This window comes from Tachysurus vachellii, chromosome 26 (genome assembly GCF_030014155.1).
Source record: "Tachysurus vachellii isolate PV-2020 chromosome 26, HZAU_Pvac_v1, whole genome shotgun sequence".
Classification (NCBI taxonomy): Eukaryota; Metazoa; Chordata; class Actinopteri; order Siluriformes; family Bagridae; genus Tachysurus; species Tachysurus vachellii.
In genome coordinates this window covers 16,069,350-16,093,116 of record NC_083485.1, presented here as the reverse complement: position 1 = coordinate 16,093,116, position 23,767 = coordinate 16,069,350, and the positions used below count along the sequence as shown (strand labels likewise).

Here is a 23,767-nt window from a genome sequence, read left to right as displayed (position 1 = left end):
ACCTGAGGTATGAGAGTGGGTTTAGCGTGAGGATAATCCGTCAGCGCAACGCCTTGTGCCTTAACGTTTTTCTAACATGATTTGATTTGGCTTGGTGAAGTGACACCTTCTGCAAAACAATGAACGTTTTTTTTGTTGTTCTTTGTTTGCCGAAAGTGTGCCACTTGTTCCCGGCTCCGGATAAGTAGGCGGAGCCAAGGAGCTCAGAAAGTTCCCTGGCCGAGCCGTTTAACCGTTTTCTGGTAAGGTTGTAAACAGTCTGATCCTATGGAAGGTTCTAGTTTGTTAAGGAACGCAACACACCTCGATTGCAAAAGCGTAAATCCGGCACATGGCAGAGTGTGTTGTGTGTGTTTATTCACCAGATCTTACTTCATCACGTGTGAGGACAGAGACAGTCGTGTTCAGGCATGGAAGCTTTTTTCTACGTTGTGTAGCAATGAAACAATTTCAACCCACAGAGCAATGATTGTGTGTTCAGTTAAGGACACCATCTTAAAACACACACACACACACACACACACACAGAAGTAAAGCGAACTCAAATGATGGCCGTCAAAATTTAGACTCTGTATGTGTATGTGTGTGTGTGCGTGTGTGGAACACATCTCGTATGTGGAGATTAACTGTGTGTGATGTTCTCAGTGACAGATCTGGATCGTCTGATGAGAACGCACTCAGAGGAGCATCAGATGTGATCTTCGCAGCCGAGGGACGCTGGAGAGGAAGTGTGTTCTCCATCCGAGAGTGAGAGGTGAGATCTGCGCTCTGATTCAGCTGATCTTTACTCCACCACGTGTCTGCTGCCTTCTTATTTCTCATTCTGCTTCTTCTTATTATTACAGTAAGACATTAAACCGATCAGTCGTGTCACTGGAGTTGTGTCTCAGCTCGTTCTCTGGGTTAGTGCACTTCATTAGTCCCTATGGTGCACTATAAGGGTGCAGCCGGTGCTCACTACCTTGTCTCGTAGCTAAAATTACAGTGATGGAGGTTGAACTGTTTAAATCTTGTGCATAAACGTTTACGTTTCATGTAAATGACCTCTAGTCCGTCCGGAGATTGTGGTCTTTGGGTCAGCAGGTGACTTATAATTTGAAGTGTTTATGTTTTTGTCACAGACCCTGTTTCCTCCCTCTCTGCCGCCCCCTACGTAGTGAACGAGTGAGTGAGGGAGAGCCGTTTTAGACACAGCATGTGGTTCATCTGATGCAACACTGTAAAATCCTACCCAGACTGCTGAAACATGCTCTGATCTGAGATCAGACGGAGCAGTTGAGTCTCGGATCAGATGCACAGCTAAAGCAAGCTGATCCCAGACCAGGCTGAAAGGCAGGGAAAAAAAACTGAAACGGAGAGATCTGGAAAAAAGATCAGAAAAACTTCACGATCCGATCCCAGATCAGTCAAAAAACGTTTAGTGGTCCAATTATGGATCAGTGCGCAAAGTTTAATAATTTAAGAAGTTTTGTTATCTGGTCAAAGATAAATCTAAAAATATACAAGGTCCGATCCCAGATCAGTCCAAAAAGCTTCATGAACCAAGGCCAGATCAAATACAGAGCACTTTTATCTGGCAGCTTTCTAAAAGCAACATGAGTCCAAAAGACCAAAAGAGTTCTGTCCCAATTCAGTGTGAAAGGCTGTGAGATCTGATCCCAGATCAGTCCAAAAGGCCCACTTTGGGCTCAGGTGTAAGTTACCTGTTGTTGTTGCATAACCACGAAAAACACAATGAGTCCTTTTTCTTCTCTGTAGAAGAGCATGTTTGTCAGCCTTACAGCTGTTGCAGATTTATGCAAACTTGCGAATGGTCCTGGTGTTTATCGAAGCTGAGCTCCAGATCCGTTCCTAAAAGTCCTGCTGTAACTGATTCATAAAACCTGGAGATCTGCTCCATGTCGCACTGAGCTGTTTCCTCGTTTTCAGGATAGTTTAAGGGGGAGAAAAAAAAGACAGTCTCCCAAATGGGTTTGTGCGAATCTCCTCTAAGAGCAGAGTGTGCGAGTGTGTGGAGTTTTGGCATTGTAGGTCCTCTCGAGAGTTTTGCATTTGCAGAGGAATTCTCTGTACACACTGTGGCATTGTTCTTCCACACGCGATTCACCGTGTTCTCTGAATTGGGCTGCACAGTGTTTTTCCATCATGTCTGTGGTTGGGGGTCTCATTGGGAGCACTGTGTGTGTGTGTGTGTGTGTGTGTGTGTGTGTTGTGTGTGTGTGCGCGCGTGCATGCATATGTGATATGGCAGCGGCTTTAAACGAGAGCTCTTAATATAGGCACTGACTATAACACACCGTCTGGCTCCTCGATAAAGCTACACGGCTTACACACACTCCGCTCCGCGGCACACACTCGTCTCCCGTCGAGCAACAGCTGAGACTATTAAGCAGGGGAAACACTCCACGGAAAAGCCCATCGCGGCAGACATTTGCGTGCGCGCACGTGCACAGGTTTGACCCTCACATGGCCCTGCTGCTCGTGTGTGTGAATGTCAGAGCGTGCGTCAGGCCTTGGCTCATGCTGCAGGCGAGTGTATATCGTTCCTCTTCACCTCAGACGACTCGTATACGGAGGGAGAGAGAGACACACACACACACACACACACTATATGCTCTAACTACCTTCCTCACACACCCTTTACCACAAAACAAGTTTCTCAGTGTCATGTTTTCATCTGATCTGATCACACTGTCAGAAGTTGTGTTAAAGTTGTGTGACTTTATCTGTGCAGCACGTCTCTAAAATGTCTTTCATAAAAACGCAATAAACCTCAAAAAGCAAACTTTGACTAAGAAAAGCGAGACTGTAGACGGAGTGCTGTGTTTTTAGCTCTGACCTGTTTGTGGCTCTGTGATTTTATACTTCTCTTGTTGTTTACTCACTGTGTTCATTCGCTTTCTGTTACTTCAACGAGCTGTATGTCTGCTAGCTGTCAATCAACAGCTACACACTATATACACACTATACACTATATACACACCATATACACACTATACACTATATACACACCATGTACACACTATACACTATATACACACCATATACACACCATACACTATATACACACCATATACACACTATACACTATATACACACCATATACACACTATACACTATATACACACCATATACACACTATACACTATATACACACCATATACACACTATACACTATATACACACCATATACACACTATACACTATATACACACCATATACACACTATACACTATATACACACTATACACTATATACACACCATATACACACTATACACTATATACACACTATACACTATATACACACCATATACACACTATACACTATATACACACCATATACACACTATACACTATATACACACTATACACTATATACACACCATACACTATATACACACTATATACACACCATATACACACTATACACTATATACACACCATATACACACTATACACTATATACACACTATACACTATATACACACCATATACACACCATATACACACTATACACTATATACACACTATACACTATATACACACCATACACTATATACACACTATATACACACCATATACACACTATACACTATATACACACTATACACTATATACACACCATATACACACCATATACACACCATATACACACTATACACTATATACACACTATACACTATATACACACCATATACACACCATATACACACCATATACACACTATACACTATATACACACTATACACTATATACACACCATACACTATATACACACCATATACACACCATATACACACTATACACTATATACACACCATATACACACCATATAAACACTATACACTATATACACACTATATACACACCATACACCATATACACACTATACACTATATACACACCATATACACACTATACACTATATACACACTATACACTATATACACACCATATACACACTATACACTATATACACACTATACACTATATACACACCATATACACACTATACACTATATACACACCATATACACACTATACACTATATACACACCATATACACACTATACACTATATACACACTATACACTATATACACTATATACACACTATACACTATATACACACCATATACACACTATACTCTATATACACACCATATACACACTATACACTATATACACACCATATACACACTATACTCTATATACACACCATATACACTATATACACACCATATACACTATATACACACCATATACACACTATACATTATATACACACCATGTACACACTTTACACTATAAACACACCATATACACACTATACATTATATACACACCATATACACACTATACACTATATACACACCATATACACACTATACACTATATACACACCATATACACACTATACTCTATATACACACCATATACACTATATACACACCATATACACTATATACACACCATATACACACTATACATTATATACACACCATGTACACACTTTACACTATAAACACACCATATACACACTATACACTATATACACACCATATACACACTATACACTATATACACACCATATACACACTATACACTATATAAACACCATATACACACTATACACTATATACAATATATACAAACCATATACACTATATACACACCATATACACACTATACATTATATACACACCATATACACACTATACACTATATACACACCATATACACACTATACACTATATACACACCATGTACACACTTTACACTATATACACACTATACACTATATACACTATATACACACCATATACACACTATACACTATATACACACCATATACACACTATACACTATATACACACCATATACACACTATACACTATATACACACCATATACACACTATACACTGAAAACACAACATATACACACTATACAATATATACAAACCATGTACACACTTTACACTATATACACACCATGCACACACTTTACACTATATACACACTATACACTATATACACACTGTGTACACACTATACACTATATACACACCATATACTCATTATACACTATATACACACCATATAAACACTATACACTATATACACACCATGTACAAACTATACACACTGTGTACACACTATACACACCATATACACACCATATACACACTATACACCATATACACACCATATAAACACTTTACACAATATACACACCATGTATACACTATACACTATATACACACCATATACACACTATACACTATATACACACCATACACACACTATACATTCTATACACTATATACACAAAATATACACACTATACACACAATATACCCACTAAACACCATATACACACTATATACACACCATGTACATACAATACACTATACACACACAATATACACACCATCACATTATATATACACTATACACACGCTATACACACCAGGTACATGCTAGAAACTATACACACACTATACAGAATACTCACTATACAAAAGTATGACTTCTTTCAGTTCGAGGTGTGTGTGAGGTGAAGGAGGTGAACGTTGATGTGAACGTTCCCTCGTCAGTAATTCTCTTTATGGAGTTCGGATATTCTGGAAAGGATCTTTGGCTTGCAGAATAAATGCAACATAAACTTATGAGCAGTTTTCGTTTGTAAGTGCAGAGTGAAAAGGGTTTGTGTTTTGGCTCTGTGATATCTGGAGTGGTTGTGGTGAGAGACGGATAAAAACATGAGATTACTGGTTACATTAATCATCCTGCTCGCTGGCGTGGTGTAAGAAAATCAGAAAGTGTGTGAGAAAATACATTTAAAGTGATTTTTTTTAATGCTTTTAAATGATACACACCTCACGTCACAAGAGAAGACTCTTTTCAGATTTTCAGGTTGTTGCTAACTTTGAGCTACAATTAATGATTTAAAAGAAAAATACTGGGAAAAACATGTTCTGTCACAGGTGGGTGCATCATTAAAAAAAAGATTATGATTAGGTTTTTTTTTTATCTGAACTGCGGTGTTAACTGAGTGACTGTCGTGGATGTTAATCTATTAATCTGTACGGCTGAATGTTCTCTCAGAGCTGTGGATGTAACACACAGCTAGCTCCTGCTTTTTTTCACTCAATAGAATTCCTGAACGAAGTTTCTGAGCGAGATTTCAAACACAAAGGCGGCTCTATAAAGTGTGTAAGTGCAGCGTAGATTGTTGAATATAAACAGGACAGCCGTGCTGTGTTTGGCCTAAACACTGGGCCGTGAGTCGCGTTTCCATTGAAACAGCACACAGATGGCACGGACAAGCTGCCAACAGTATTTTTGCATGAACACATAGATAAAAACCTGTCAGGCAGTTGATGGTTAATAACCAAATTTCTTTACCAAACATATTTTGTTTAGGCAAAGAGACAGGGTGCGCAGGCAGTGCGTCGGCCCTTTAAATCCATACGCGAGCAGGCAGGCGTTTCACCCCGCGTGAGAAATGTATCTTGGATTCTAATAGGGAAGTTGTGCGTTTGCCAAGGTGCATGCGTGTCCTCAGCTAACCCCGGCACCCATATGGCGCTCGGCAGAGTCCACGTGAGGATCGCTGTGAGTTTCTGGAGGGAAAAATATCTGGAAGTGGTTTGTAAAAGAGAGATGAAAAAATAAAACAGAGGTAGGCGAAGCATTCTCTCTGGCAGCGGTGCCAAGTTTACTTCTGATTTGTTTACAGCCGCTGTGTGTGTGTCTCTCTCGCTCTTTCTCTCTATCTTTCTCCCTCTCTCTCTCCCGCTTTTTCTCTCTCTCTCTCTCTCTTTCTCTCTTTCTCTCTCTCTCTCTCTCGCTGTGTGAGAAACGGGGCCTGGGTCGGTAAGAGGAGGGAGCTGCACTCATGCTCGGCACAAAGACTCACACTGTCCTCCATTTTGGAGAAGAGGGCAGCCTGCAACTCGTCTGCTGTGCAGAGTCTCGGAAGAATTCACAGGCACACAATACAGAAAGGGAAATGTAAGAAACAAGAAATAAAAACAAAGAAGAAACAATCAGCGTGTGCGTTTGTGAGCAGGTCGTTATTGCGCCTGGTGCGAACGTGGCTGTGGAGCGTCCCGGCACCAGGCTGCAGGCGGCGGCAGGTAGAAGCTGGCGTGTTCTTCCAGCCCATGGAGGCGGCCTGTGCTTCATGGGAAGTGGCTCTGTGTAGTTTGGACTCTGCCTTCTCACACACCCCATCAACAGCGAGCGTCTGATAAAGTTCTAGACCATAAAGCAGATTATTAGTTAGCGTACACTACACAAAGCTGCTGATTACTGATGTGGTTAATATTAACTTGGAAACCAAAGAGGTTTCTAACGCTAAGTGTACTGACATGTTCAGCACGTTTACTCATTCAGGAGGTGAACTTTTTTACAGCCAAATGTTTTATTTATAAAATAATAAAATGATCGGAGTGTGACGTCCGTCCTTCACACCGAGCCACCGGTCTTTCAGTTTCAATATGTTGTCTCGAAAAAAAAAGATCAGATTCTGGGTTTATTATTGTCTCTCTTCCTCTCTCTGTCTCTCTCTCCTTCTCACTTTCTCTCTTTCAGTCTCTCTCTCGATTAGAGTGATTGCCATATTTTTTTATTATTTGACTGATATCTTCCGATTCCGATCTTTAATATCGAAGTGGCCCAGATGTCCTTTAGTGTTTATTATTTAGATGCGGTGTGGCTTCTGTGTGTGTGTGTGTGTGTGTGTGTGTGTGTGTGTGTGTGTGTGTGTGTAAAGAGGGCCGGGTTAAGGGAGCCAGGCCGGATCGAGTGTGTGTATCCAGCCAGCTGCAGGAGAGAGGAGACATTTTGTTGTCTTTCGCGGAGCGAGGGAGTGAGAGAGGTGCACCGACCTGTTGCCAGGACAAATGGTGTTGCCAAGACAATTTGGCAGAGACGTGCCTTTTTTTTCTCCCTCCCTCCCTCTATCGTTTTCTCTCTCTTGTTCCCTCCCTCATTTACTCCCCTCTCTCTCTCACTCTCTCCCTCTCACTCTCTCTCTCTCTCTTTCTCTCTCTCTCTCTCTCTCCCTCTCTCTATTTCTCTCTCTTTCTCTCTCTCTCTCTCTCGTTCTCATTCTGTTTTTTTTAGTGACTGACGACAGCAGCTGCTTCATGAGCACGCAGCATATGGGCCGATGTTTATATACTATTAACGAGCGTGTACTACAGCCTCGCTTTCATCTCCTTCACTCGTGCACACTCACTCCTTCCATCCTACATGTATATACTTAGAGAGGAATTCTGGGAATGGCCATTGTTTATCACAGTCTCTAACGTTCCAGAGTCTAAATATCCCCCTTCCTCATTTTCTTCCACCTTCTCTTATTCTTCCTCTTCCTCCTGCCATATAAACTTTTCTCCAGGCTTTGAATGAAGCAGCTCAGTTTGTTCAGCTCGTTAACGTCAGCCTCGTGATTCTCCCATAATGCAATTCTGTTGTGTCATGGTTTTAAAAACAGACAGACAGACAGAGTGAAGAGAATGTCCAGTGTCTCCAGTAACATCTGTATCATCTCTAAACCAGTTTATTATATATGGAGACACATGCTCTTTAAATATTACATTACATCTCCTTTTAAACACTTTATTTGAAGAGCTGCCCAGAATAAAAACCCTTCATCCTATTGAAGCGTCCATTTTAAACTAAATCATAACCAGTTATCAACACGCTGATGTACATTTTATGCTACACAACACTTCTGACGAGGCTTTAAATGAAAGTGCAAATGTCTGATCTTCACCTTTTTGTTTTTCTCCTTTCTTCCTCTCAGCACTGCAGTTAGCTCATTCAATAAAGGAAATAATAAGCAACGGTGTGTTTTTGCGAGGCTTTGTCACAGAAGGTCAGGTTTCTTTTTGGGCCGTCCGTTTTTTTTATTTTTTATTTTTTCTCTTCGGCAGATTGAGAATTATTCATCGGGATTACGAGCAAAACAACGCCTTTGTTCAGCCGAGCACTTAAAGCTTCACGTTGCTCAGTGAACAACCAACTCTGTTGTCTGTACGGATTTTTCTGTTTATGGTGTACACACACACAGGTATAAACCTGCTTCTGTGCCATATACTTGCACTCTGGTTTTCACAAAGATTTCACAAAGAAAAAAAAATCAAAAGTGGTCTCAACCAAGGTCAATCATTTCCACAAGACTCTAATCATCTTATCCCGAGTGTTGAAATCTTCTCATTCAGTGCTTCCTGTTCTCCTTTGTTACACTGAGAGTTTCTTTATGAACTGGGCCAGTTATACAACATGCTGCTGATGTAACACTATAAAACATTAAAGCAACAGGCAGAGTGAGTGTGTGTGTGTGTGTGTGTGTGTGTGTGTGTGTTTCCCCTGTTTATGATTCTACAGCTTAACTTTTGCACCTGTGAATATTCACACACAAACAGTACACCTATAAACCTCCCAGATCCTTTAACCTCAGGCTTTTTGTCCGGTTCAGCTTGCCATAGCTGTGGGGTTTTTCCAAACAATGAGGTAGAATCACTTCAAGAATTTTAATCACAAGCTCTTGTTTACTTCTGCATATGTCACTTGTATGACCTGTTTCTATTTTGGTCCTAATGTACCTTTAATTCTACAGTATTTATATTGTCTGTTGTCCTGCTGCACTTGTTGTAGTTGTGGGTTTTGTTCCAGTTTAATGGTCACTGCTTAAAGAATTTCCACCTGCACTTCTTGGAACTTGTGTGATGGAAATAATTAAAGGAGCATTTGAGCTGAAAATCTGCATTAAGATTAGAGTTTCAGGCCTGCTCTCACTCTATTGCAACAAAATGTGACCCGTCTGTGTGATGTCTGTGTGGGGTCTGTGTAAGGTCTTTGACTCGTTTGTGTGACGTCTGTGACCCGTTTGTGTGACGTCTGTGACCCGTTTGTGTGACGTCTGTGACCCGTTTGTGTGACGTCTGTGACCCGTTTGTGTGATGTCTGTGACCTGCCTTTGTGATGTTTGTGACCCCTCTGTGTGATGTCTGTGTGAGGTCTGTGTAAGGTCTGTGACTCGTCTGTGTGACGTCTGTGCCCCGTCTGTGTGATGTCTGTGTGACGTTTGTGACCCTTCTGTGTGACGTCTGTGTAATATCTGTGTAAAGTCTGTGAATCGTCTGTGTGAGGTCTGTGTGATGTCTGTGTAAGGTCTGTGACAAGACTTTGTGATGTCTGTGATGTCTGTGACCCATCTGTTTGATGTCTGTGACCTCTCTGTGTGATGTCTGCGACCAGTCTGTGTGATGTCTGTGACCCATCTGTGTGAGATCTGTGATCCGTCTATGTGATGTCTGTGACCCATCTGTGTTATGTCTGTGACCCGTCTGTGTAATGTCTGTGTAAGATCTGTGTGTTGTCTGTGTAAGGTCTTTGACCAAGCTGTGTGATGTCTATGTCGTCTGTGACCCATCTGTTTGATGTCTGTGACCTCTCTGTGTGATGACTGTGATGTCTGTGACCAGTCTGTGTGATTTCTGTGACCTGTATGTGACAGTGCAATAAAAAGTGCGTTTAACTATTAAAGCTACAATCACAATAGTTTTTGGCCTGTTTGTGTTACAGTAGTTGTATTTTTGGCCTGTTTGTGTTACACCAGCTGTATTTTTGGCCTGTTTGTGTTACACTAGTTGTATTATTAGCTCGTTTGTGTTACACTGGTGGTATCTTTAGATTGTTTGTGTTACAATAGTTGTATTGTGTTACACTAGACATATTTTTGGCCCGTTTGTGTTACACTAGACATATTTTTGGCCTGTTTATGTTACACTACACATATTTTTGGCCCGTTTGTGTTACACCAGACATATTTTTGGCACATTTGTTTTACACTAGATGTATTTTTGGCCTGTTTGTGTTACACTAGAAGTATTTTTGGCCTGTTTGTGTTACACTAGATGTATTTTTGGCCCGTTTGTTTTACATTAGATGCATTTTTGGCCCGTTCGTGTTAAACTAGACATATTTTTGCCAGTTTGTGTTACAGTAATTAAATTTTTGGACTTGGACAGTAGTTACATTTTTTGACATCTACCCCATACATTTACTAGACAGAATATACATAAAAGAGCTGCAAGATCAAGGAGTGTAACAGGAAGCAGAGAGCAATTGTAGCTTTATACACAGACACACTGAGCCAAATAACAGAATGTCAGTGTTCTATGATTATTTGTTTTTCTTAGTAACTATACTAACCATTTTACTAATACAGAAAGAACTGTTGTCTTCTTTAGCATCTTCTTGGGCGAGAGGCCCAGATACTCCTCTTTCAAATCTCTTGTAAGGTCCTCCGGTCTGAAGCGCCGACTGCACACTCATAAACATTCATAATTTATAGGCAGTATATAGAACACTGTAATGTTCATAAACAGAAAGAGATTTCTAACCTGGTCAGAAAGTGACACGCATACACTGGCAACGAGCTGCTTGGTTAAAATCTGACTAAAGTACATATTCAGAGTTTATTTAGGAGTGACTGACGAAAAGCTCGGATGTTCTCTGAGAGTATTACGGATTAGCTCTAAAAAACAGGGAGTGCTTGTTAGTTTTAATGGCGTAACTCTAGAAGGTCCTTATTGATAATTGGCATCCTGTCAGTGGCTAAAAGTCCAGACACATGTACAGTACACATCACATAGAAACTCAGAGCGCTTACACTAGACTAGAGAAATGACTATAGGTATACTGTACAGGTCTCAGGGTGCTTGCTGTTTTGTTGTTTGTGGGCATGTTACAATTTGTTTTATGATGAAGTATGTGATCAGGTGCCTCCCAGACAGATGCTAGCAATTCTTTTGTAAGCCAAAGTTAGACAAATTTGTTATTGGCAGTTGCTTAAAAAGAGCACAAATTATGTGGAGAAACAGTGAAATGAGCTCAGCACGCTGATGCTGCATTGCATTCTGGGTATTATACTGGGTAAGATCAGTGAATGCCATGTCACATGAGATGTTTAAATCTAGTTTTATGTCAGAATTTATCTTTGAATCATAGTTTTACTGCCTGAATTGTAGAGTAAAACAGCATTTATATAAACGATTAAAGCTGCAGTATGTGGATTAAACGTTGACTCATAAAGTATTAGTCACAGATGTCCAGCTTTGTTGTAGATGTCCGGGTTGCCATATTGAATACTGATGCCGGACATGATTAAGGTCTCCAGCATTTTAGTGATTTTATCGATTTCTATAGCAGTGAATCTTACATAGCCTATATAAAGCTCACTAAAGGGCTGTTATTCCTGGTTAATTGATTCGACTCTTATTGTGTTATTTACAGACAAGTATGAACTTGGTCTCAGACATTTTATTCTGTGACGTGTCATTAAATCATGTTGAAATCGAAATGGAAATTTTGATAGATGACCTTAAATTTGATAGCAGGAATATGAAATGTACTGATTATATGTTTCAGGACACAACCTTTAACCTAGGATTTAATATTTATCTGTATTTTGGATGTTTTTAGGTTTCTTTGTGCAGGGAAAGTTTTCTTTTATATTCTTCTTCTTCTTCTTCTTTGTCTTTTTGTGATGAGATTGATGATGGTGGTGGTAGTGGTGGTGGTGGTGATGGTGGTAAAAAGGTGGGATGGATTTCTGGCACCTGCTTCCAGTTGACAAGGAGGGAATAGGAAATCTCTAACGGCTAATCTTCAAATGCAAATCAATCAAATGCCTGGAACATAGCTAAAGGGGGAAAGAAAAGAAAACAGTGCTAAAGGTCAACCCGAGAGAGCGCCGGCACTTTTATGCGACTGAAAGGCCTTTGTCTTTGAGCTTCTCACCTTTTCATATGAGAGGGATTTGATGGTGGAAAGATCTCATAGCCGTTATTATTCATAGTCTTATTTATTTATTTTCTCTCTTTTTTTCCTCTCCCTCTCTCTCTCTCTCTCTCTCTCTCTCTCACGCACACACACACACACACACACACACACACACACACACACACACTCATGGCCCCATTCAGCTGCTACGAAGCACTTCAGCCCAACCTGCCCTTAAAGTAGATGACTCTTCAGCGACCAGTCTTTTTTTTTTTTGAGCTTTAGCTTTATGATCCTTGCTTCTTTTTGTCATGCTGGTTATTGACTGTCATTCTTGAATTTTGTGCCACATTTCTGTGCCTATTTATCCTCCAGAAGCACAGATGTAACCACACTCACCATCCTTATCTCAATGAGACATCTCTGTCTCTATAAATAATATATATAAAGACTAACATTAATATTTTTAAAAATAAAACATTATGTGTTCCGCTTTACTATTACACTCAGCTTTACTGGACCTGTTTTAACACTACTTTAGCAAACATTAATTTTACCTCACAGTTAGATACATTACCTCACAGGTTATTAATTTTACCTCACAGATAGTTATATTACCTCAAAGATTAATATTACCTCACAATACGATTATTATTACAGATAAGACTAACGTTATTGTGTTTAAAAATAAAACATTATGTGTTACACTTTACTATTACACTCAGCATTACAGAACCCGTCTCAAGACTACTTTAGCAAGCATTAATTTTACCTCAGAGATAGATACATTACCTCAAAGATTATTAACATTATCTCACAGATAGAAACATTACTTCATGGATAGTTATATTACCTCACAGATAGATAAATTACCTCACAGATTATTAACATCTCACAGATAGATACATTACCTCGCGGATAGTTATATTACCTCACAGATAGATACATTAGCTCACAGATTACTAACATTCCCTCACAGATAGTTACATTGCCTCAAAGATTATTATCATTAACTCAAAGATAGATATGTTACCTCAAAGAATATTATCATTACCTCACAGATAGATACATTGCCTCAAAGATTGTTAACATTACTTCACAGATACATTACCTGAAAGATTATTAGCATTACCTCACAGATTGTTACATTACCTCAAAGATTAACATTACCTCACAGATTGTTACATTACCTCAAAGATTAACATTACCTCACAATACAATAATAATTACAGATAAGACTAACATTATTGTGTTTAAAAATAAAACATTATGTTACACTTTACTATTACAGTCAGCATTACAGGACCCGTCTCAAGACTACTTTAGCATTAATTTTACCTCAGAGATAGATACATTACCTCAAAGATTATTAACATTACCTCACAGATAGACACATTACCTCAAAGTTTATTAACATTACCTCACAGATAGATACGTTACCTCACGGATAGTTATATTACCTCACAGATAGTCACATTACCTCAAAGATTATTAACTTTACCTCACAGATAGATACATTGCCTCAAAGATTATTATTATTACTTCACAGATAGATACATTTCCTTAATATTATTAACATTACTTCACAGATACATTAATCATTCATTCATTCATTTTCTACCGCTTATCCGAACTACCTCGGGTCACGGGGAGCCTGTGCCTATCTCAGGCGTCATCGGGCATCAAGGCAGGATACACCCTGGACGGAGTGCCAACCCATCACAGGGCACAGATACATTATGTCAAAGATTATTAACATTACGTCACAGATTGTTACATGACCGCAAAGATTATTAACATTACCTCACAGATAAATACATTAGCTCACAGATAGACACATTACCTCACAGATTATTGACATTACCTCACAGATAGTTACATTACCTCACAGATAGATACGTTACCTCAAAAATTAATATCTTTACCTCACAGATAGATACATTGCCTCAAAGATTATTTACATTACCTCACAAATTGTTACATCACCTCAAAGATTAACATTACCTCACAATACAATTATAATTACAGATAAGACTATTATTGGGTTTATAAATAAAACATTATGTGTTACACTTTACCATTACACTCAGCATTACAGGACCCATCTTATCACTAATTTAGCAACATTAATTTTACCTCAGAGATGCATACATTACCTCACAGATAGTTATATTACCACACAGATAGATACATTACCTCACGGATAGTTATATTACCTCAAATATAATTGACATTACCTCACAGATAGTTACATTACCTCACAGATAGACACATTACCTCACAAATTATTAACATTACCTCACAAATATTTACATTACCTCAAAGCTTATTAACTTTACCTCACAGATAGATACATTGCCTCAAAGATTATTATCATTACCTCACAGATAGATACATTGCCTCAAAGATTATTAACATTACTTCACAGATATGTTACCTCAAAGATTATTAACATTACCTCAAAGATTATTAACATTACCTCAAAGATTATTAACATTACCTCACAGATTGTTACAGGACCTCAAAGATTAACATTACCTCACAACACAATTATAATTACAGATAAGACTAACATTATTGTGTTTAAAAATAAAACATTACAGTCAGCATTACAGGACCCGTCTCAAGACTACTTTAGCAGACATTAATTTTACCTCAGAGATAGAAACATTACCTCAAAGATTATTAACATTATCTCACGGATAGTTATATTACCTCACAGATAGTTACATCACTAAGTTGTATCAGTTAATGAGGTCTGAGGAAGATCAGAGGTCACTCCTGAGCACAGGGGTGAAGACTGAAGAGTTCTCTGTAGACAGACACGACTCACCTCTTGAGAGGTTCATCCTTATATACATTTACACAAAAAAACATTCACATCCTGTTCCCAACAAGACTCTGTACTGCTATGCATGTGTATCCTGTTTCTTCCTTACCTCACATGCTCATCTCTCTACATTAGTCACCTAAATGTACAGCTTGTTCCTGCTGTCACACATTACACCAGATACACAAACATATGTAAGGTCATATCGATCAGATTAGGACCTCAGCTCAGTGTCCCACACACACACACACACACACACACACACACACACACACACTTTACACTGATTGTACTTCCATACATCTATAACACTGAGGATTAAACACGATCAAATATGAGTATGCACATTTTGGGGTTAAAATGTTCAATAATATATGCCATTATAGCTATATTGGAACATGTTACTTCATGGTAATTTCCATTGTGGCGTTGGTAAGACAAAAAAACGTAGCTTCTCACGTTACGGTGAAAGATTAAAAAAAAAAATTTTTAACAGAGAGATCCCAGGTTTATCTCTGTTTTGAAGCACTGACACTGGAGGCTCCTCCCACAAACCTTACACCTTATTCCTGAACAGATCTACAATCAGACATGTCTTGTAAATTCAGTGCAGTTTCTGTGTATGAGCTGTTACTATGGAAAGCGTAGAAGCACACAAGTATAATGCGATATACCATAATGTGATATATTTGTGTATACGTTTCAGTCCTGGTGTCAGGTCTCCTCTCTCATAACGGCTTCCTGTGTTTGCTTAGCGGAGATTGATGATGATGTCATTCCTGGAATCACGTCGGAGCCGGCGTTCCAGCGTCAGGGTCACGGCCGTACCTCTGGGAGCGGCTCAGGTTCCACATTCCCCCCAGTTCCTGTTTCCTTTTAATGTTACAGTCACTGGGGATATACAGATAGATTATATACGTACTCATAGTGCACATTAGTGTATGCAATTATATGGTGCACTCATGGTGTGTTTGAGTGTACAGTTACTGACTGTAGCCCATCTGTTGGCCTGAGAAAAGTATTGGCACCCCTCTTACCGCTGTACGTCAGTAGTAAAGCCAGGAGCTGCTACACCGAACAGATATTTTGTGGGTGGAAGTTCATTCTCAGGACAGAAGTGACACTGACGTGGTCATGAGTGTGTGTGTATGTGTGTGTGTGTGTGTGTGCATGTGTGCACTACAGTGACCTGTATTGTTGGTACTGATGATAAAATGATTATATACTTAGGAAACTCATTATCAGAGTCAGTCTCCTAATGAGTGCTTGTCTTTACTCACTTATTATTAGCACAGAGAGGGACACTGAGGCGTAACCTTACGCTATATGTCATTATTGATATTGCAGTTATATATAGGTGCATCATGATATGGCATAAGATTCCACACCCCAAAAGGACAGCCATAAAAATAAAACCTCACTCATCGCTCAGGCCGACCGGCCAGCTTCGACATTTTAACCGAATCTCCAAAACATGCTAACAAGAAAACGCAAGCCACCGAAAACCTTGCTTTAGTTTTTAATCAGCCGAGGAGTTCTGGCACAGCACAACGCCCTCAGAACTGGAGCCTTCTCACACGTGTTCACACTCCCCTCAGTGCCAAAATTCCTGCCGTTCAGCCGCACGGATGGTGCGAGCTCATCGCTGCCGTGTTACAGTGTAACGAGAAAACACGTCGAGCCGCATTTCTCCGTTTAATCACAATGAGCAGCTCATTCACCAGTTCTGCTTAATCACAGGGCAAATCATCCTCGCTCCACAGGCCCCTGTGTGTGTGGGTGTGAGTGTTCATGTGTGCGGGTGTGTGTGTGTGTTTCTCATTTCTAATTTATCCGGGATAATTATAACTAGCAGCACCTGATTACTTTGGAAACTAATCAATGGCTCTGTCCCAAATGCTGCAATCCATTTCTAGTTAGTGTTCATACTGCAGCGTGGGATATTTTAGGAAGCGTTTCACGGCACAGCGCTGCTAAATTCTGGACTCTGATCGGTGGTCACATGTTGATTAGTTGTGTCTAACAGCCGCTCTGACTGTAGACAGTAGTTTATATTAATGAAGGAGGTTTTTATGGAAGGAGTCTCCACTCTCAGTGTTCTGTAACAGACAGAAGTAAAGCTGGAACTTCTTCAGGACACAAAGGTTTACATGTGGAGAGAGAATAAAGAGGAGCTGGTGCAGGAACGAATGGTTAGAGCTGCTGTAACATAAGCGACAGCACGACTTGTGGATCTATTGTATGACATGGAAGACTGCGGTGTAATCAGCTTGTGTTAACAGTGACTCAGCTTCATCACACCATACTGTCACCACACACACACACACACACACACACACACACACACAGTTTATCCCTGTTAGCTTATGTTCTGAAGCTTGATGTCACATAATAGCTAGTACTTTATTTCATTTAAGAATACAATTTTTTCAGAATTTCTAATATCCACCCACCCTCAAAAAGCTGCACAACCACAGGACAGAAATTTCCCCTGAGCCTCAACCTCGCCACCGGCAACAGACACTTGAGATGAATTTGCTGTACTTTTTTTTGTTGTTGAAAAAGTCAGCAGTGCAATAAGCAGCTGGAAAGCTGAAGCACAGTCATGTTTCAAATCCAGGCCATCACTTTAGTGATTGAAGCTGTACACAGGGGTCAGAGGTGAAGAGCTGAGGGAGCACGGCGAGCTCTGGTGGGTGTTCCACTCCATCTCTGAGCCCAAACGCATCGATTTATTCCTTTATTTCACTTTAAAGGTTTCTCGTGAACTTCTCCTACTTTCGAGTCGTCAGCTTTCTGTTTTTTTATTGTTTATGCTATATAATTATGGGCAGTTGCTACGGTACGCCTGTAGCGCCATGATAAGACGCTAATTGTGTGTGTGTGTAAGCATCAGCTCCAGGGTTCGAGCAGTTCAGCGGTCCGTCACATGAGCAGTCAAATGGTTCACCTTCTGTTGAGGCGGCTTTGTGAAACGTCACATTCATGCAAACTGCCAAACAATCACGAGACGCCGCCTGAAATGTAGCACAATCACAATTTTATACAACACTCCTGTTTTTTTTTTTGTTTTTTTTTAATTTTTTATTTATTTATTTATTGTTGGTGGATTTGCGGTGAGACACAGAGTGCTAAATAATGTGCTGCTAATTCTCTGGCAGATTTGATTTATTTATTCTTTTCTGTAGTTCTTGATTTTTTTTTTTTTTTTACAGTTCTCTCTCTCTCTCTCTCTCTCTCTCTCTCTCTAATATACATATATGATTATAGTGCTGATTATTTTCAGCACACACTGACACTAAGCCCACCTCTTCATCTCATCTCGTATGACAGTCACGTTTCTGAAATTTTGAGGATGTAAAGTATGGTAAGTGAACGAGTGATTGTCTAAATGCATTCTCTTAACGAGTTTTTGTTTGTGGTGTTTATTGGCATTGTTATTGCTATAACAATTAGCTGTAATTAAGCCGGGTTACTGCTGGAGGTCACATTACCGTTAGCGCTAATGAGAGAGGACTGACATTACTGCATCAACCCTTTAGCTCCATGATTAGCTTCCGGAAATTCAGCCATGAGCACGGCGTCATAAATAAAAACACACAGGAGGGAATCAAAAGCTGCTCCATAACTGAGTTTCCAGACCGCTCGCGTTTAAAGCCTTATTTCAGTCCAAAGTTTTATTTACATTTTAGCGATCTCTCTCTCTTTCTCTCTCAGCTGGTGGGTGTCCTATGACTGGGAGACTTTTAGAAGAAAAAAAATCCAATTTGCTCTAAGCTAGCATAAAGCTGTAATATCCTCACAGAGCTAACAATCAACAGCACAAAGCTAGCGTAATGCTGGTCCTGATGTCACACCAGCATCAGCTCTGACTTCCTGCCCTTTATACTTTATATTCCTCTAACAGGACAAGGAGGTCATTCCATCATTCCATCTCTCCAGGCGAGAGAGAAACATACAGATAGATAGATAGATAGATAGATAGATAGATAGATAGATAGATAGATAGATAGATAGAGTGATACAGTGATTTGTAAGAAGTCTAAGTAAACTCGGTGTGACTTTCAAAGCGCTTCATCGTCCTGTACAGTGTTACAAGTAAGCTCCTGATTGGCTCCCATCACCATGATTGACAGGAGAGTGTCTGCCCCTCCCCTCAAAGAGCTGTGATCTCCCCTGTGATCTCCAGACCAGGATTATTTGATTAATTATTTTAAAATCATTACAACTGAATGGAGCTGAATGAAATCACGTGACATTTTTATGCTTAATATTTAAAATCATAGCTTTTTTTTTTTTTTTAGATTTTTTGATTGTTTTATCTGCTCATTGGTACAATTTAGATTTTGCAAACATTAAACATGAAAAAACAGATATAGTGTTGTGTAAAGAGTGCTGGTTACAGCACAGACAAATTCCTCTACATGATATTATGGTGATTTCAGATCTTCTCTCAGGACATTTAACGTGTCTTCCGGTCCGAGTGTAAAGCCTGTGTTGGTCTCCGGTTCCTCGGTACGAGCTCCTGAGAAGAGCATTAACGAGACATTAAGATCTGAAGTGCTGAAGCAAACATAATAATTTCTCAGCATGTGGCACGCCGACTGAGTGAAAGGGCGCAGGGGAAATGAGGAAGCTTTTGTTTTTCATTTGTCATACACAAGGTGCAGAATCGCCCAATCTATAGAGTTCAGAAAGAAAGAAAAAACAACAACAACACCAAAAAAAATCTGTGAGCGCTTCAGCTTGAATCACCAAATTCACAGAATCGTGGAGTCGCTGAGTGAAAGGAGAAACATTCCCGAGCAGCCAGTCGCTGGAGCACAGCGTGGAAATGAGCTTGGAGTCAGGCCAGAGTGTTCGCTAACCAAATGTAGATGGTTTTGTGGAAGAAGGAAAAAAAAACGACTGGCTGAATCGTCCTCTCCCCTCCTGTTCTCCTCTCCGTCTCTTTCTCTCCTCTGATCTCCAGCTCCGGAAGACCGACTTGGCCCCGAGCCTGAAGTGCACGGGGTCGTTTCAGGTCAGCCCCGGCGTGTTTGGTGCATAGGAAGTGCACAGAGTTACACGCTCGCTGTATTTCACTTCCTGGTTTTCGTGTGCCAGAGAGAGACGGAGAGACTCACCGCAATGTGAAGACGGAGGGAGCTGAAGCAGGCCAGAACCCGAGACCAAAACGCACGCATGCGGTTTGTCCTGGGGTAGACATTAACACGACGAGAGTTTACATGTGAAGAGCATCAGAAAGAAACAAGGCACCTTGTCGCCTGGGCCAGGGATGTGCCCCAACAGGTCGGCATGTTTAAACACTTTCCTTTCTTTCCTTTTCTTTTTTATTTTCTTTTTTTTTTTTTATTATTCACTGGCCTCCGGCACTTTAGCATCATGTTGCTGTTAGCTTTTCGGGTTGCTGTGTGTGTTCTTTGGCACTGTGAAAAGTAGGAGGACGGAGCGTGCTGGGATTCAGAGGTACGGTTCGATCGGAATGCTTGTTGCTACACGTCAGGTTTTATCAAAAAGTGGGGAAAAAAGAAAGTAGTGCAGGATTAGGGTTGAATTCTTATCATGACCTGAATACCATTCAGTTACAAAACACTCAGATATTAACTCTAACAGCCCTGTGTGTATGTGTGTGTGTGTGTTTGTATATGTGCGTATGTGTGTGTGTTTAACAGATTTCATAGAGTCCAGTTTATGAGTTTAAAAAAGTTTTCCAAAAATAATAACTTCTCGCCGTTTAAGCCAAAATAAACCCATGAACCACGTACGAGTGACGTTGCCGATTTTCCCGTCTCGTCTCAGCCAAAAGAAAAAGAACGGCATGTTTTATTAACACACTTGTTCTGCGTTTCCTCGGTTCCATCTGCTGTTCGGTCCACGGCTATGATATGAGCTTATTTACAGCTCTGACCTCGAGCTAACTTCAGCCTCACTTCAGCAGACCTCTGCCTCCTCTCTCCTTCTGTAAAACACACACACACACACACACACACAGTTCTGTACACTGGACTCTGATTGATGTTCAGGTGTTGATTAATTCTCTCTAACGACAGCTCTGACTGTAGGGCAGGTTTATATCAGTGCACTCTTATACGTTATCGTTTCCATGGCAACAGCTCGTTCACAGTGACGTGTACAGAAGGAGTCTCCAGTGTCCGAGGAGTTCAGGTTTATTATTAGACTCCTCTGGTTTTTTTTTTGTCTCATTAACACTAATAACAGAGAGAAATATATGAACTTGTTTCATGTCATTTAAGCATTTTTTTAAGTACCAGATGATCTACAGCAGTTAAAGATTATGGTGTTTTCAGAGGAGTCGAATTCTCTCAGCTGTTAGAGTCGAATCATTACCTTCATCACTTCATCACCGCTTGTTTTCCTCTAGCGGTTCTCCATGTGTGGTGTTTATTCTGCAGTTGTTGTGAGGTGTGTTGGTTCTGGCGAAATCTGTTACACCTCAGGCCTTATTATGTCTCTCACAGCCACCTGGGGTTCAGCTGTAGCTCCGCCTCTTCTGTAAGCTTGTGATATCAGCGGCGTTTAGGTGTCCGATAATGTTTGTCTATGCAAATGACGGCTCTCCTGCCAGCTCCAGTTCATACACCACTTCATACTCCGCATCCCTCCGAGCTCCAAGGCTTCCTTACGCTCCAGCCCCAGTGTGTAGCAGGAGTTCAGACTTGAAGCACTCAGCTCCTGGATTCATGTTGTTCATTAATTTAATTACACACGTGACGAGAAAAAGGACGGCGGAGACGTGCATCACAAAGGCCCCGAGACTGAACAACGCAGAACAACCTTGTCAGCTTTTCCGTCCATGAGAAAGATGGAAGCTCTTTTCTGCGTTGAGTCGGACAGGAACAAGTGATTTATTTTAATTGAATGATGGGTTATTTGAGCGCGCAGTCGAGCTTCGTGGGCGTGCAGAGCGTTCGGACCGTTCGCTAAACGTCGCACGAAGAGAGCGTCTCGTTCGGAGGGTCAGGCCATTTCTGCTGTCACTTTATTACTCCACACTAAACGCTTCTATAATATTATCAGTGAATTTTATTAGAAAAATTATCCTCAATCAACTGGTGCACAGAGGCAGGTTTGCTGAACGGATTCATGGGTAAAATACACATAGTGATGCTGTAACGCAGTTCAGAGTGATGAGACTAAATGCTCCCTACCTAGTCAGCCTCCTCCGAAGGGGAAGTGTTTTAGAAGGTGGAATGTTAGAATGTTACAGTAATAAATGTATAAGGAATTAACACTGAGGGTGTCGTGTCGCTCAGGTTTTTATTTATTACAGAACGTCGTCGGTTTAAAATCGCAGATTGTCACGTGATCGAAAACTCCTCGAGTTACAGCGGAACTTAAAGTTACAGCTGTACCTCTGACACTAGAGACTCCTTCTGCACATAAGACTCTCCTGAAGGTTTCACTGGTTTCTGTTGGAGACTTAATCAGTTCCATCAAATGTTTAGCAGCTACGCTACAGTCAGAGCCTCTGCTACAGGAAACGACTCAACACCTTCTGACCAATCAGCAACGTAACCAAGGGTCTCATATCACACCAGGAATGTGGGACGTGTCGGATATAATATAACACACACACATGCTAAGGTGTTAATCCCTCACAACCGCACAACGTCCGTCATCAAATCAGGGCTTTTGATAAAAAGGAAGCGAGCTGCCAGTCGTCTTTATCGCGCCGCAGCGGCGTGTCTCTGGGGCTTGGCATTGGGGAAACGAGGGAGAAAATGAGGTCAGCATATCACTCAGGCTCATTAATATATTTATGTCCATATTATGCCCCGAGACGCACAGAGCGTTAAAAATAAACAAGACGTCCTCCGTTTTCCCGCCAGTGACGGCCGAGAGCCGCTTCACCACCAGGACAGCAGCTCACCATCCCTCATTTACATATTCAACATTTATATTATTCTGAGGGCTGACATCCCTCACACACACACACACACACACACACACACACTTACCCCACCCTCACCTTTCCCTATATCCCTATCTCTCTCTCCCTCTTTCTCTCTGACAAAAATGATTTCCAGTCTGCATTCTTTATGAGACGTCCGCCTCATTACGGCGCCTCTGATTAACCTGAATCTCTCTCTCTCTCTCTCTCTCTCTCTCT

At 40.5% G+C, this 23,767-nt stretch overlaps 1 protein-coding gene across 5 annotated transcripts in view; it reads left to right on the top strand.

The window, feature by feature from the left end:
* zbtb20 (zinc finger and BTB domain containing 20) overlaps positions 1–23,767 on the top strand; it is an 82,437-nt gene that overhangs the window by 13,223 nt on the left and 45,447 nt on the right. For 2 of the 5 annotated variants that reach the window (XM_060862623.1, XM_060862622.1), the window contains exon 2: positions 646–754. The exons of 1 other annotated variant lie outside the window; for it this stretch is intronic. The gene's annotated coding sequence lies outside the window, so the exon portion shown is untranslated. Of the gene's footprint in view, positions 1–645; positions 755–6,425; positions 6,688–20,570; positions 20,926–23,767 lie in introns of those variants that run through there. 2 more of the 5 variants (XM_060862626.1, XM_060862624.1) reach the window with 2 other exon arrangements.